The sequence below is a fragment of the Anolis carolinensis genome, unplaced genomic scaffold, assembly GCF_035594765.1.
Source record: "Anolis carolinensis isolate JA03-04 unplaced genomic scaffold, rAnoCar3.1.pri scaffold_11, whole genome shotgun sequence".
NCBI classification, from domain to species: Eukaryota; Metazoa; Chordata; class Lepidosauria; order Squamata; family Dactyloidae; genus Anolis; species Anolis carolinensis.
The window spans coordinates 1,623,220-1,639,480 of record NW_026943822.1 but is presented as its reverse complement, the minus strand read 5'-3'; the positions used below and the strand labels follow the sequence as shown (position 1 = coordinate 1,639,480).

The window sequence follows — 16,261 nt, the reverse complement described above, 5'->3', positions numbered from 1 at the left end:
TTATGGGCTTTCTCATTTACTGTAGGCAATGAGTCCTAGAATAAATCAAGGTAACTATGTTGGACTAGGACGCTGGGAAGACCAGGGCCCGAATTTCCACTCAGCCATGGAAACTCACTGGGAACCTTAGTTAGGCGAGTCTCACAGAAGGCAAAGGCAACAAAACTGCATAATAGGTCACTTTAGGATTGTCACAAGTCAGAAACTGCTGGAAGGAATACAATAAACGATCCACAACAGAATCTTACATGGACGTCTCATAAGGAAATCCCACTCTGACATCCAAGCCGTGCCATGGTTACTTCATGGGACTCAGACAAGTTTCCGCAATCGATCAGAATCAAAAACATTCACAGCTATAGTGGGAGGTAGGGAGGGATCAAGGCATGTGGATGCACACCCATTCAGAAACATTTCACATTGTCAGATAGGATCTAGCAACACCCTTCATTTCACTAGCATGGGATCCACCGAGATTCCCAGGAATTGGACCATGCCTTCCTTCTCAGGGCCTTCGTGTCAGAATAGATGGGAGAAACTGGGCCAAGCAGCCCTTGTTTGGAGAAGTCAACAGCCAGCATAAAATTGAGACTAGGAACATGGCCCAAATTACCAAGCAACCACTGAAACCCACTGGGTGACCCTGGGCGAGTCCCATTCTCTCAGCCTCCAGGGAAGGCACTAATCTTGGCAAGAGAAACCCACAACAGGGTCAGAAATACCTCAAAGGCACAACAACAACAACAACAACAGTAAAGAGCCAGGCACCAGGCCCAGGCCCTTGACAACGCGGTAATAGCTCCACCCTCCCCTTGCGGCAATAACTCTTCCATTAAGAAATCCTTTCAGCCCTTTTAAAACCACATTTGTGGCCACAGTGGCACCCCACGCCAAACACACCCATAAATCACCGGACTCTTTGTCTTCCTTCATGTGAAAAGAGTGGAATGTGTTTACATGTATTTATGCGCCTTCCTGCCCGCCCGCCCAGACTTGTTATATCAGCACATCATGTCAACGCACCGCATAACTTTTTTTTTATTATTTTTAAACACAACACCTTTCAATGTGTGGGGTCTGGGAGGTGGCATCCCTTGGTTTCCAAATTTAGGCACAACTATGGGCCAGATCCAGAATGCACTCTACTTAGACCATTAGACCCATTGAAACCAATGAGATCTACATTTGTCATGGCTTCCTTAAGTTAATCGAAGCTTGAAATGAATCTTGAAATCAAAGCAACAAACATATCAATGGGTACCCTCCAAGTGTTTTTTTTTTTTTTGCTCTTATAGCTCTGCTATTCAGTTTTTATCTATGTAATTTACTGTATATATTTACTGTATATATTTTTAATTTGTTGTACCCAGCCTCAAGCCATCACGAGAGGCAGGTAATAAATTATTATTATTATTATTATTATTATTATTATTATTATTATTATTATTTTGAGCATGTCTTAAGCATCTATTTTAAACTCATGCCCTGTGTTTTAATATCTGTCCTGTGTATTTAATATGTATTTTGTAGAAATGTGTTTTACTATATGTCTTTTATAGAACTACATTTTAATATGTGTGTAATTTTCTGTAATGTTTGTGTGTTTTGATTGTGCTGTGACCCACCTTGAGCCATGAGAACGGGCGGGTAAGACACAAAATAATAACAACAACAACAACAACATCACAGTCCTGGACACTTGGGAAGTGTTTGACTTGTGATTTTGTGATACGAAATCCAGCATATATATCTCGTTTGCTGTGTCATACTATGTCTTTGTGTCAATAATAAGTTTGTGCTTATAAACATCTTCTGTCCTATTAATACGTATCAGACACCAATACTAATGACCAAAACAGAATTTTCCCTAGGAAAATCACTGTTCAGCCGCATCAAGCTGAGCTTTGCAAATATTCCTTTCCTTTGTCATATGGGGAGGAGGAGGAGAGGTTAACACATTTGAACGGCTCATTACCCCTGTAAGAGCTTTGAAAAGGATGACCTGGAGTGGGCAGAGCGGATTCCAAGGGACGCCCATGAGCAATCCCAGAGGAATTTCACACACAACTCCTACTCGGCCCACAGGAAAAGGGAGTTGGACGTTTACGCAACATCACAGGCGTCTGAAGTTACAATCTGTTTGAAAGACAACTACCTGCATCGTGACACAAAAAATAAAAGGGTAGATATCAGCCCACTGCTTTGTTTTGCACAAACATTCCTCGTCTGGTTATAAAATAAATTGCGCGATGGAAAACACTCCTCTCGGAGGGAAAACCCAACGAAAGTCAGCCAATTGATTTAGAAAGCTCTGGAAGGCATCCCGGCTTGGCCCTAAGTTGGCAAATCATCCCTTCCCAACTGACAAATTCCATCTGAAGTTGAGTGGAAACTTTGGACTGAATTCTTAGAGCAGATTGGTGATTTGTGGCCCTAATGGCAATGAATACACCAAGCATCCCTCGTAGGGCAGAGGTGGAGACTGTGGGCCAAAAGACCATTTTGCGGGGGCTAGAAGTCTGCAGAGGAAAGGTTTTATGGCAGAAAAGGCTCCTGAAAAGAAAAGAAGAGACAAAGAACTATTTCTTGCAGGAGAATAATTTATCTCTAATCAATGCATTCATAGACGCACTCCTTATTTGTTTAAAAAACTGTTTTAAAATCAGAACCGACTCTTTGGGCACCTTCAGTTTTATTTAGATGGGCCAGTTTGGTCCATGGAGGGCTCCAGGCATCCTGAATTTGCCCAACCATATTGAACTGTGCCCGCCTGTTGTTGTTGTTGTTATGGTTTTCCCCTTAGAACCAAACGGTGTTCTCACCTGTCACGGCACGAGACCCACCTCTGAACACAATATATTGTGGCGGCAGAACAGCCGGTTTGAGATTAATCTTCCGCCCTGTAATTAAGATGGGCAAGTCTTAACTCATTTGCCCACTAATTGCACATTTCATTTCCTCCCCTCACAGAACCGCCGAAACAGCTCCTCCCAGGGTTTTAAAGAAATACAACTCCATAAACGGTCCAGAACTACAGAGAATCCAAAGGCCCCTTAAAAGAGCTGAACACCAGGAACCAGGAGCTCTTTGAAATACCCAGTTCACTAAAGAGTGCCTTTTGCTTATCTAAAGGGCACTGCTATTTCCTGAAGTGCAGGAATGTGTCCGACACTCTTTTCTGGTGCGATTTCATGGGCTCTGCGAGGAAGTGGCCATACATTGCCTCCAACTGAGTTAAATGAGGGAACATATTGGACCAGAAGGACCGCACTGTCCCCTCTTACAGGATGAACAGATGTGCATCTTGGCTGATCCAACCCTGCACTAGGATTGCTCCCCCTCCGCGCAAACGTAGCCTTTCCCATGGCACCACAGACTACAAATAAACACTTGGTAAAGAACTACACATTGACTCCCATCGAGACACAACATTCAACAGGGCCTTTTCCATGGCTCTGGGATTCCCTTTTGTCTGAGAGATTCCATCTTTGCTTGCCTTTCATTGATAAGTAAACACATCCCTCTGCCATCCAGCATTTAGGGAATGGTGTGACTGGGATGATGGGGCAGGTGTAGAGTTTTAGTTCATGTCAATAGTCTAATGTAGGGGTCCTCAAACTTTTAAAGCAGACTGTTGAGGAGCTGAATTATCATTTGAAAAAAAAATACGAACAAATTCCTATGCACACTGCACATGTCTTATTTGTAGTACAAAACAACAATGAAAGAAAAATACAATATTTAAAAATGAAAACAATTTTAACCAACATAAATCTATCAGGATTTCAGTGGAAAGTGTGGACCTGCTTCTGGCAAATGAGATAGTCAAGTTAATTAGGATTGTTGTTGTTGCTGTGTGCCTTCAAGTCATGTCAGACTTTGGGCAAGCCTGAGTCTAAAATTATTCCTTTTATTTATTTACTACATTTATTTACTACATTTATATCCCACCCTTCTCACCCCAAAGGGGACTCAGAGAAGCTGTATGTACATACAATATATTATATTATTAGCATAGCACAATATTAGCATTATATATTACTATACATTGAACTATACCACTATACTGTAATATTATATGTAATATATAACATATAATTTAATATTATTATATGGTATTATTATTAGTATATTGTATAACATTATATTTTTATCAATATTATATGTATATATAATATATTATATTATTAAAACTGATATAAAAATATTATATTATAAAATGGAGGGCGGGGGCCAGGTAAATGACCTTGAAGGGCCGCATCCAGCCCCCGGGCCTTAGTTTGGGGACCCCTGGTCTAATGTTTCATGATTTCAATGAGCAGGGATCCTGGAAGCCTCTCATCTATAAGATGCACTTTCAATGGAAGTCCACCTTTCCCCTTCACTTTCAGCCGTCTCCAGAGAGCCGTTTCCTGAATGGAAAGCACACAGCAATTAAAAAAAAACGGCCGTTTGCTCTGCTGAGAGCCATGTGACCACGAATTCATCCTTACAGCCAGGGAACTGAAAAGATCAGCACTGCCATGAAATGAACTCCTGATTATTTATGTCCCAAGAGTCAGAGCAACTTTCGGAACTCAAAAATTTATCATTTTATCCCCAGACAAATGGAGCTCAATCCATCGGGTCTTTAGGGTATGATGGGAGGTGAGTTAATGTGGTTGGGATTTTGAGGTATTTGTGCACTCTTCTAATGTATTTTAATATTTTTATGTTTAATAGTTTAACAACACAAAGGGTTTGGTATTTTTTAAAATCTTAATACTCATGTACATTGCTTTATTTGCATTGTGACATACCGTATTTACTTGAATCTAATGCTCACCTGTTTTGACTAAACTGCCTTCCCAAAATTAGGGTGTGCATTAGATTCGCATGATATGGTAATCTTAGTGCTGAGCCAAAGTAATAGGAAAAGCTACTTTGGGAGTACCTGGAGCTTCTATTTGAGAGATGTCATCTCTCATTTGCCATGGCTCAATGCTATGAAATGCTGGGATTTGTAGTGTGGTGAGACATCAGCATTCTTTGGCAACCCCCATGACCCCATAACACTGAACAAAGGCAATTAAAGTGGATTCATTCTACAGCATAAATGCAATGGCAAAGGTTTTTCTTTGCCATTGCTGGAAGCTTTGATGTTCTAACACTTTTGTTTTCAAAGAAGGAATTATAAGCATGCAGCCACTGTAATGGACAATTTTTTTGGCCAAATAACAAAGAGTGCACTTTTTGCTGCTGCATATTACATTTGCCAACAAATACTTCTCTCTCTTTTTTGGTTTCAGGGTTTTGAAAATTGAGGTGCGCATTAGATTCAATGGCACATTAGACTTTAGTTAATACACGTATTTATTGCTAGCTGCTTTGAGTCTACATTAGGATAAAGGTGCTACAAAAATAAAGTCAATCAATGGATTTTGTGTGTGTGTGTGTGTGTGTGTCAGAAGCGACTTGAGAAACTGCAATGAATAATAATAAATAACCTGGAGCTTCCTAGAGGCTGTTAAGTCTAGTATTCCCATCAGGTCCTTAGCCAGTAAAGTCCCAATTCCTCTTCCACTTCCCCTTCCCCACCCCACTTTTCCATCAATTATCCCACAGATCAGCTGAGCAGCAGGGCAGGTGACAGAAAAGAGAGGGTTTTGCTTGACTGACAAGAAAAACAGGGCTATAGGGCTAGAAGCACAGACAAAAGTCTACTCCTTTCCCAAATACCTGCCCCTCTCACAGCCCTAGAGCGAGGTAGAGACAGGACAGCTGAATAGATGCTTATTGCTTTACCAGAGCAAACACAGACTGAGGACTAAAAAATGACTCCACTCTCTTTTGAGGCTCAAATAATGCAGGAAATAAAATGTTAAAACCAGGAGACAGAGCAAGGCTGTCACCATACCAATATGCATTTCCATGCAGCCTCTGTTAACGTGGGGAACACTCTGCTTGCTGTGTTTTTGCAACAAGGAGAAGAAATGGAAGTTGGATCTCGACTTGCAGGATGCCCCACCTCACGCTGCAAAGTTGCAAAGTGACAAGAGTCGGCTCCAGTGATGCATGGCACCCTGAAAGGCAACCAAACAAGAACCCCAAGCAGAACAGGAGAATTTTGGTTGCAGGCAACGATACCAAGCCCAGCCGCAAAGAGCTCCAGGTGCTGAGAAAAATCACAAGATAAGCAGCAAGACTGGAAACAGGAGTGTCACCAAGACAGGTGCACCCAAACATGGGAAAATACAGGTGGAACAACTGGATGTGGCTGTTGCGCAACCCAGGTGAACGAGGGACAGGCTACATGCCTCTTCGGCCCAAAAGAAGTGGAAGCTTCGCCCTTCACATGAATGCAAGATAGCAAACTTGGACCATCTTGCTCTAGTTGCATTCTCACATGACCTGCCCTTACCACACAATGGCAGGGCGATAGGAAAGGAAGGAGAGATGAGGCAGGCCTGCATCCCTGATTATTTCTCTCTATTAAGAGAAAAAGCGGCATATTACTAATAATTATACTAATAACACTATGTAACAATTTTTTTCTCTGGGTTATAAATGTCATTTCCTAATTGGTTCTATCATAAAAACATGGGAAAGCTTTTATTAAACTGCAAAAAACTTTGTCTTTGCAGAAGGGACATCCTGCAGCACATTTCACTCTAGTTTTCCACAATATCTCATCAAGTCTCAACCAATTCAACATAATTTGTGGCAGCCACAAAAATGAAGCTTCGATAACTACTTTCAAAGACTGCACAATTAAATGGGAAGTAACACTTTCAAACCAGAAACAGAATTTGTTTCAAATGTTGTTACATTGTGTAACAACAACAACAATAGTTTTTCTGAGCAGCTTTGCTATTGTATTTTGAACACATTTTGAGGGTAAACAACTCACTGGAAATGGCAATAAGAGAGCATTGTTCAGTTATGAAAGTCCAGTGGGTCATTTTGAGCAAGTTGTCCTCTCTCAGCCTTCAAAGGCAATGGTGTCAAGCACACACTGAAAAATATCTTGGCAAGAAAACCCCATAATAGGGTTCCCATAACACAAGAAATGACTTGAAGAGTGCAGTGCAGTGGTCTGAATGTTTGCCTGGGAATTGAAAGGCAAGTTGGACTCTCCTAGCTTCAAAGAAAGGCAATACTCCCTGAAATAGGTCAGAAATAAATCAGAAACTACTGGAAGGCACACAACATCAACAGCAACAGTAAAAGGAAAGGCAAGAGAAAAATAAGAAGACCTCATCAGATATATGTAGGCTCCATCAAGGAAGCCATGGCCCTTGGAGAATATTTCACTGATACTCTTGGGAAATCTCTTTTTCAGAGGCTAGCATAAAACGAAGCCGACTTGACAGCAAACAACAAACTTACCCTGTTTCCCCGAAAATAAGACATCCCCAGAAAATAAGACCTAGTAGAGATTTTGCTGAATTGCTAAATGTAAGGCCTCCCCTGAAAGTAAGACCTAGCAAAGTTTTTGTTTGGAAGCATGCCCACCAAACAGAACATCAGAGCATGCAGGATCGGTAAATGTACGTTCCATAGATCGTTGTACATGGAAATAATGGTTGTAACAAGAAATTCTTGATAGGATTCACAGTTTGTCTGGTTATGCTGGTTTGTGATGATATCTACTGTACAAGATATAATAAATGTTCATTTTTTTTGTTCCAACAATAAACGTGAATTCTTTTTCATGGAAAAATAAGACATCCCCTGAAAATAAGACCTAGCACATCTTTGGGAGCAAAAATTAATATAAGACACTGTCTTATTTTCGGGAAAACATGGTAGTTGTGAAGCTTCCCAGAGTCTTGTCCCAGTGGCAAGACTCATATATAGTCAATAGCCATACATCCATACACACACATCAACATTATAAGATAAGCCTTAACCAAAAAGCTTACAAACATCTCGCAGAGTTGCAATCCCAAAGGTCGCTTTAGTCTTGAAGTTTAGGCTCTAACCTCATCATTTGGCCCCATCTCTCAGTGCTACTAAACAAGACGACAGGTTTTTGTGTATGCAAAAGACCACTTTCTTACAGTTTTAGAGTATCTAAAGCAGTGGTTTTCAACCTGTGGGTCCCCAGATGTTTTGGCCTTTAACTCCAAGAAATCTAACAGCTGGTAAACTAGCTGGGAATCCTGGGAGTTGTAGGCCAAAACACCTGGGGACCCACAGGTTGAGAACCACTGATCTAAAGGAAATCTACATTTATCACCCTAGGGCTGCCACGCTTAGAAGCCTTTTTGCCAGGAAGATAACAGCATTTATTCCCAAATACTTGCACTTACAGTCAGGTTACACCTATTCTGCGTGTGCTGGGGACAAGGTTTCACGGGAAGCCAATCTCACCACTTTTTCAGCTGCCTAGAGAGCAAAACTGCCCACAAAGCAAAATAAAAAGCCCTTTCTTTCCTAGGCAACTATCACACAAAAGAGCTACTGGACGTTTCTAGGCTTTCCCTGATGACTGGTCACTATTTTTCACCAGGCTTTGACTTCAGCCCAGGCTCTGACTGTCTGCTTTCTCCAGGGTTCCCACTGCTTAGGACACAAGCAATAACAACAATAATAAATACTTCATATTATATATATTATATTCCATTTACTTGAAGTTTCTAGAGTGTAACAACTACTGTCAAAGTAAGGATTACACAATTAAACATGAAATAACACTTTCAAAACAGGAACAGATTTTTCATTTTGCTTCATAGTGTAACAATAGTAACATTAGTAATAACAATAATTATATGTGAAATAGATAAACGGAATAGCCATAAGTCTGCACTTATGACAGCTATAATTTAGTAATAGTAATACCGGTAGTAATAATAACAATAGTAATGATAATCATAATAACAATAATGTGGACCATACCTTCTTTTGTGGTTGTATTGAAGAGAATGAGATTTGTGAATTTAAGTATAGTGCTTTGAGAGCTGGATTAAGGGTGCACAATAATAATAATAATAGTATTGGACTGTATTATTATAATTATAGTGATATTATTGTTACTGTAATATTATTATTATTATTATTATTATTATTATTATTATTTATACCCCGCTTTTTCTCTTCACAAAGAGTCTCACTTATCCAACATTCACTTATCCAACATTCTGGATTATCCAACGCATTTTTGTAGTCAATGTTTTCAATACATCGTGATATTTTGGTGCTGAATTTGTAAATACGGTAATTACTACATAGCATTACTGCGTATTGAACTACTTTTTCTGTCAAATTTGTTGTCTAACATGATGTTTTGGTGCTTAATTTGTAAAATCATAATCTAACTTGATGTTTAATAGGCTTTTCCTTAATCTCTCCTTATTATCCAACATATTTGCTTATCCAACATTCTGCCGGCCCATTTATGTTGGAAAAGTGAGACTCTACTGTATTAGACTGTATTATTATAATTATAGTGATATTGTTACTGTATTATTATTATTATTATTATTTATACCCCGCTTTTTCTCTTCACAAGGAGACTCAAAGCGGCTATGTGTCTATTACCAGTATAAGACTGTATTATTATAATTATAGTGATAGTATTGTTAATGTAGTATTATTATTAACATGTCATTGTGTCAATAATAATAATAGATACAGTAACAATAATATCACTATAATTATAATAATACAGTCTAATACTAGTAAAAGACACATAGCCGCTATGAGCCTCCTTGTGAAGAGAAAAAGCAGGGTACTACTACTACTACTACTACTACTACTAATAATAATAATAATAGCATATCTATCATAGCATAGCATAGCATATCATACCCAGCATATCTATCTTGTTTGCTGTGTCATAATAAAATAATAATAATAATACAGTAACAATAATACCACTATAATTATAATAATAAAGTCTAATACTAGTAATAGATACATAGCCGCTTTGAGCCTCCTTGTGAAGAGAAAAAGCGGGGTACAAATAATAATAATAATAATAATAATAATAGCATATCTATCATAGCATAGCATAGCATACCCAGCATATCTATCTTGTTTGCTGTGTCATAATAAAATAATAATAATAATACAGTAACAATAATACCACTATAATTATAATAATAAAGTCTAATACTAGTAAAAGACACAAAGCCGCTTTGAGCCTCTTTGTGGAGAGAAAAGCAGGGCATAAACACAAGAAGAACAACTTCCAGGAAGCCATGGAAACGTACTGGGGGAGTCACATCCTCTCAGCCTCAGAGGGAGGCCATGGCGACGCCTTCTAGGAACAAACCGTGACAGGAAAGCCCAGACACAACGTCAAGGCTCGCAAAAACAGTCCCAACAGAGGCCCAGGGGTCCAGAGTTACGTCACTCACCCCTCCTGCTCCGACGCTTCCTCCGGCCGGCCCCTCCTGCTTCCTCAGCCGGGACTTGAGGCTCTTCATGGCGGCCGCCGAGCAGCCCGAGCCGCCACTGCGAGCCAGGCGGCCGCGCCCCCTCCGCCCCCTCAGCCTCACTAGGCCCCAGCCACGCCCCCTAGCCAATGGAAGGCGCCCGCTGGAACACGCCGCAACCAATCGCCGCGCCGTGCTCGTTTCCCACCCAGAGGGCGGGACTTCCTCCCCCTCGGCCGTTTCTCCCTCTCTTCTATGAGGATTCCTCCCCTGAGCGAAAGAGGCGGGGCGATTGTGTGAGCCACGCCCCTGTGGGCGGGGCTGTGTACTGCCGAGGCTTTAAAGGGGCCACTGCCCCTTTAAACAAGGCGGAGTCTCCCAATGGAGTGTCTTATAGGAGAATGAAAGGATGGCAAAGCCCAGAATCCCCCAGAAGTTCAGATCTATGGCCCCTTCCACATAGCTGAACAAAATCCCACATTATCTCCTTTATGGCCATGTTCCAGAAGCATTCTCTCCTGACGTTTTGCCCACATCTATGGCAGCAATCCTCAGAGGTTGGGAGGTCTCTTGGAAACTAGGCCAGTGGGGTTTATATACATATGCCCGTGGAATAATGTCCAGGGTGGGAGAAGGAACTCTCGAATGTTTCAATTGGCTACCTTGATTAGCACTGAATGGCTTTGCAGCTTGCTGCTTGCAAGCCTGGCCGATTTCTACCTTGCAGAATCCTTGGTTGGCCAGTTTAAATAGCAATTAATAGTCTCGGTGCGGCAGGTATGAATGATGCAATTAGGCACCTTGATTAGCATTTAATGGCCTTGCAGCTTCAAAGCCTGGCTGCTTCCTGCCTGAGGGAATCCTTTGTTGGGAGGTGTTAGCTGGCCCTGGTTGTTTCCTTTCTGGAATTCCCCTCTTTTCAGAGTGTTGCTCTTTATTGACTGTCCTTGTTTTAGAGATTATATTGTTCTGTATTATTATACCACAGTAATCATTATCTATATATATAAAATGATAAAGTTGTTTGCGCAGTGACTATAACAACAAAACTAAATATCCCAGAAATACGAAATTTGGCAACACAATGCAAAAGGCTTGCCTCCAGGTTACAACAACACAACCACACCACAAAACCACAATCCAGACCCACAAAACTCACAACAACGCATCATGCGATAACAACACAACTAAACGCCCCAGAAATACAAAACTTGGCAACACAATGCAAAAGCCTTGCCTCCCAGTTGTAACAACACAACCACACCACAAAACCACACAGGACCCACAAAACTCACAACAACGCATTGTGACTATAACAACACAACTAAACGCCCCAGAAATACGAAACTTGGCAACACAACGCAAAAGCCTTCATTCCAGGTTGTAACAACACAACCACACCACAAAACCACAATCCGGACCCATAAAACTCACAACAACACATCGTGACTATAACAACACAACTAATTGCCCCAGAAATACGAAACTTGGCACACAACTAAACACCCCAGAAATATAAAACTTGACAACACAACGCAAAAACCTTGCCTCCCAGTTGTAACAATACAACCACACCACAAAACCACAATCTGGACCCACAAAACTCACAACAATGCATCGTGACTATAACAACACAACTAAACGCGCCAGAAATACAAAACTTGGCACACAACTAAACGCCCCAGAAATACAAAACTTGACAACACAACACAAAAGCCTTTTCTCCCGGTTGTAACAACACAACTACACCACAAAACCACAATCCGGACCCACAAAACTCGCAACAACGCATCGTGACTATAACACAACTAAACGCCCCAGAAATACAAAATTTGACAAAACAATGCAAAAGCCTTGCCTCCCAGTTGTAAGAACACAACCACAACACAAAACCACAATCCGGACCCACAAAACTCACAACAACGCATCATGACTATAACAACACAACTAAACGCCCCAGAAATACAAAACTTGGCAAAACAATGCAAAAGCCTTGCCTCCCAGTTGTAACAACACAACCACACCACAAAACCACTCTGGACCCACAAAACTCACAACAACGCATCATGACTATAACAGCACAACTAAATGCCCCAGAAATACGAAACTTGGCAACACAACGCAAAAGCATTCCCTCCCGATTGTAACAACACAACCACACCACAAAACCACAATCCGGACCCACAAAACTCACAACAACGCATTGTGACTATAACAAATACAAAATTTGACAACACAACTCATCCACCTCCCCAATCCCTACATTCACACTTGGCCCCCAAAAAAACAATTACAATAATAACAATGACAACAACAACAACAATAAGAATCAACACCATCACAGGCAAGAAACAGCCAGGCACTGAGGCTGAGAGGCCAGTCAGTGCTACACTGGGCCTCCAAAAAAACAATACAGTAGCATCTAACTTATCCAACCTTCATGACCACTACAACAACAATAATAATAAACAGCTACACAGGCAAAAAAAAAGACTATTGTACCACAATAAAAATATAAACCGCACTCAGCAGAATCAGACATTACAACTAACAACAAACCAAAGACAACAGGGATCTCAAGCAATTATCAATCAACACAAAAACTGAAGAAGGTAACAGACTTCAAATACTACTACTAATGTGAGTATAAAGAAGGGTGGAGGTCACAGCATAAATACAACCTAATGTAGACTGACCAACACCACCAGACTAAGCCACAGCAACGCGTGGCCGGGCACAGCTAGTATATTATATTTATAATCTTATATTATCTGCTTAGAACTGGCCCAATCTACACAGGTGCACCATATAAATATTTTAGAGTTTTTTTTAATATCAGGAGCCAGATTTTGTTCATTTCCGTGGTTTTCTCCTTTCTGTTGAATTGGTTGAGACTCAACGATGAGCTATTCATTGAAAAACTATAGCAAAATGTGCTGTAGGATGTCCCTTCTGCAACAACAAAGTTTTTGCAGTTTCATAAACTTTTCCCGTGTTGTTGTTTTTTTAATAGAACCAATTAAGAAATGACATTTATAACCCAGGAACAAAAATTGTGTTACACAGTGTTGTTATTACTGTGTTTTCGGTTTCATAGATTGTGGGCCAACATGGCTCTGGAGTAATTCTGTATCTATTTGGCTCCCAGGAACAACCGTAGAAAATCTTAAGGTCCAGTATAGGGTTGCTGCAAAATGTGAACTCCAAAATGTGAAGATTTGCCAAACAGTCCAGTGTTTTGAGCTCATTCGCTGCAGATCTATTTTGTGTCCTGTCTCTGCAGCCCAGCATGAAGGTCTCCTTCCAACATCCCAACCGGAACGGCGCAATCTGAAAATAATGCGTCTAAATTTATACCTGCACCGAAAGGCCTCGGCGCTAGGAATCCCGGCCATGCCTTGGGTGACCTAAAATTATAGGTTACAGACGTGATATTTATCCTTTTAAAAGTGGCTCCGCCGGGGCCCTGGGCCTCCCCCGGGGCTATTTGTGGGTCGGGGAGCATGGGGAGCATACCAGACAGGCCTCCCGCCTTTTGCCGGGTTTGTTTCCTCGCTGGATGCGCTTGACCGAACAGATACAAATAAGGCAGCAGCGCAGGATGCCCTGCAACCCAACCTGCCGGGTGACACACCACGACAATCATCCACGGCATGCTCCGTTGGGGGTCACAACATCTCCTCCCACCAGCCCAAAAGCCTGCCTTGGAAACAGGGTGGAAAACCCAGCGTGTGTCTGCTTGGAGTTAGAAAAGCAGTGGTCATTTGGAAAAGGAGATTCCAGAAGAAATATGGAAACCAAGAAAACCAAGAAAGCAATTAAAAACATGGTTGTTCCGTTGTGCTTTTGAGTAGACAAGTCCATTATAATCTGGCCCATATCCACATTGAAACTTGCCCTGTCACTTTCTAGTTATCTTCCCTGCTTGTTGTCTCTATTTGATGTATGTTCTATTCTGTAATAGACACTCCCTTCATCAGTTTGACTGTCGTCCAGATTGTTGTCCTATATTGGACCTTTTAACACCTTGGATAATTGTTTAATATTTTAATTATGTCTATTTTAAATCAAAGCCCGGGTTGGGTTAAGCCCCCAACCATTAAATAGCCCGGCTTGCTGTTAACCTATGCAGCCCCGAAAGACAGTTGCATCTGTCAAGTAGGGAAATTTAGGTACGCTTTATGCGGGGAGGCTAATTTAACTAATTTACAACATCATAAATCTGCCAGCAAAACACGAGGAAAGGAATGAGGAAGTACAGCCACCAGTGGACGGTGAAGCAACAGCTCCCCCTGTGGCCAAAACCGTGAAGCTGGAAAAATGTTTAATGCCTCTGTATCTGTCTATACTGTATGTTGTTTGTCTGTTGGCATTGAATGTTTGCCATATCTGCCCTGAATCCCCTTCGGGGTGAGAAAGAAGGGCGGAATATAAATACTGTAAATAAATAAATAAATAGATAAATAAACCTTGAAGAGAGAGAAGATGAAATATCCATAGATTCGCCCTCCTGAATGCAAAATACCATGGAGTGGCCAAGGCCAAGATTTTGCTCATGCTTAGCCCATTTGAAAGATAAGCCGGAGCCTGATTCTGCCAGATCCATCATTGTGAAGGGCGGAGAGGGCAAAGAGCTCAAAGGGAGGAAGGTGTCAACGTCACACTTTGCAACCAATGAGAAAGTCCTCCCACGTGTGCCACTGTTTTCACACCATTTTCGTTCTATTTCCTAATTGCTTTGTGTCAGTGAAAGCGTTGCCTCAGCAGGGCAGGGTATACAAGTGTGGCCTGCCATCTGTAAACCTGCTGATGGGGTGGCTTTTCCCCACAGAAGTTAACTCCCTTCCCTGTCAGCAGTATTTCTAGGTTTGCTTCCTACAGAGAAAGAGCAAACACAACCCGGACGATGAACAGCCTTAGTTTTGGCACACACGAACATGGCTGGAACAGCTCAAGTACCACTTGATACATTCAAGGTGAAAATACTATTATTACCTTTGCTAAAAAAAGCCAATAATAATAATAATAAGGCCAAGATCAAAAAATCAGCTGATGACCCAAAATGCAGACTGTGTAAGGAAACCGACAAAACCATGGATCATATCCTCAGCTGCTGTAAGAAAATCGCACAGACAGACTACAAACAGAGGCACAACTATGTGGCTCAAATGATCCATTGGAACTTATGCCTCAAGTACCACCTCCCAGCAGCAAAGAACTGGTGGGATCACAAACCTGCAAAAGTATTGGAAAATGAGCACGCAAAGATACTGTGGGACTTCCGAATCCAGACTGACAAAGTTCTGGAACACAACACAGCAGACATCACAGTTGTGGAAAGGAAAAAGGTTTGGATCATTGATGTCGCCATCCCAGGTGACAGTCGCATTGACGTTCAGTCTTGAGGTCCTGATAGCGGCTGAGTTTTTCCTGTTTCTTTTCATCAATGAAAAACAACAAATATTATTATTATTATTATTATTATTATTATTATTATTATTATTATTATTATATTATTATTATTATGTTCTTGGGTTATAAATGTCATTTCCTAACTGGTTCTATCATAAAAACATAGACAAAGTTTATTACACTGCCAAAATGTCGTCTTTGCAGGAGGGACATCCTGCTATAGCATATTTTGCTACAGTTTTTCAATGAGTCTCAAGCAATTCAACATAGTTTGTGGCAGCCACCAAAACAAAGGTTCTGGAGTAGAACAACAACTTTCAAAGTAAGGACCGCACAATTAAACAGGAAATAATGCTTTCAATTCAGGAACATTTTTTTCCTAATTTTGTTACATAGTACAATTTAAAAAGCAGTTTCATGAAGTGAGAAAGGAAAGGGATTTTTCCACATCTGAGGATATGTGACACATGCCCCAAACCCAAGATCAA

The 16,261-nt window shown here is 41.0% G+C and overlaps 1 protein-coding gene across 1 annotated transcript in view; it reads right to left on the bottom strand.

Moving 5' to 3' along the window:
* Positions 1–16,261, bottom strand: part of uaca (uveal autoantigen with coiled-coil domains and ankyrin repeats) — a 60,028-nt gene that overhangs the window by 41,639 nt on the left and 2,128 nt on the right. The gene's annotated exons all lie outside the window — the stretch shown is intronic.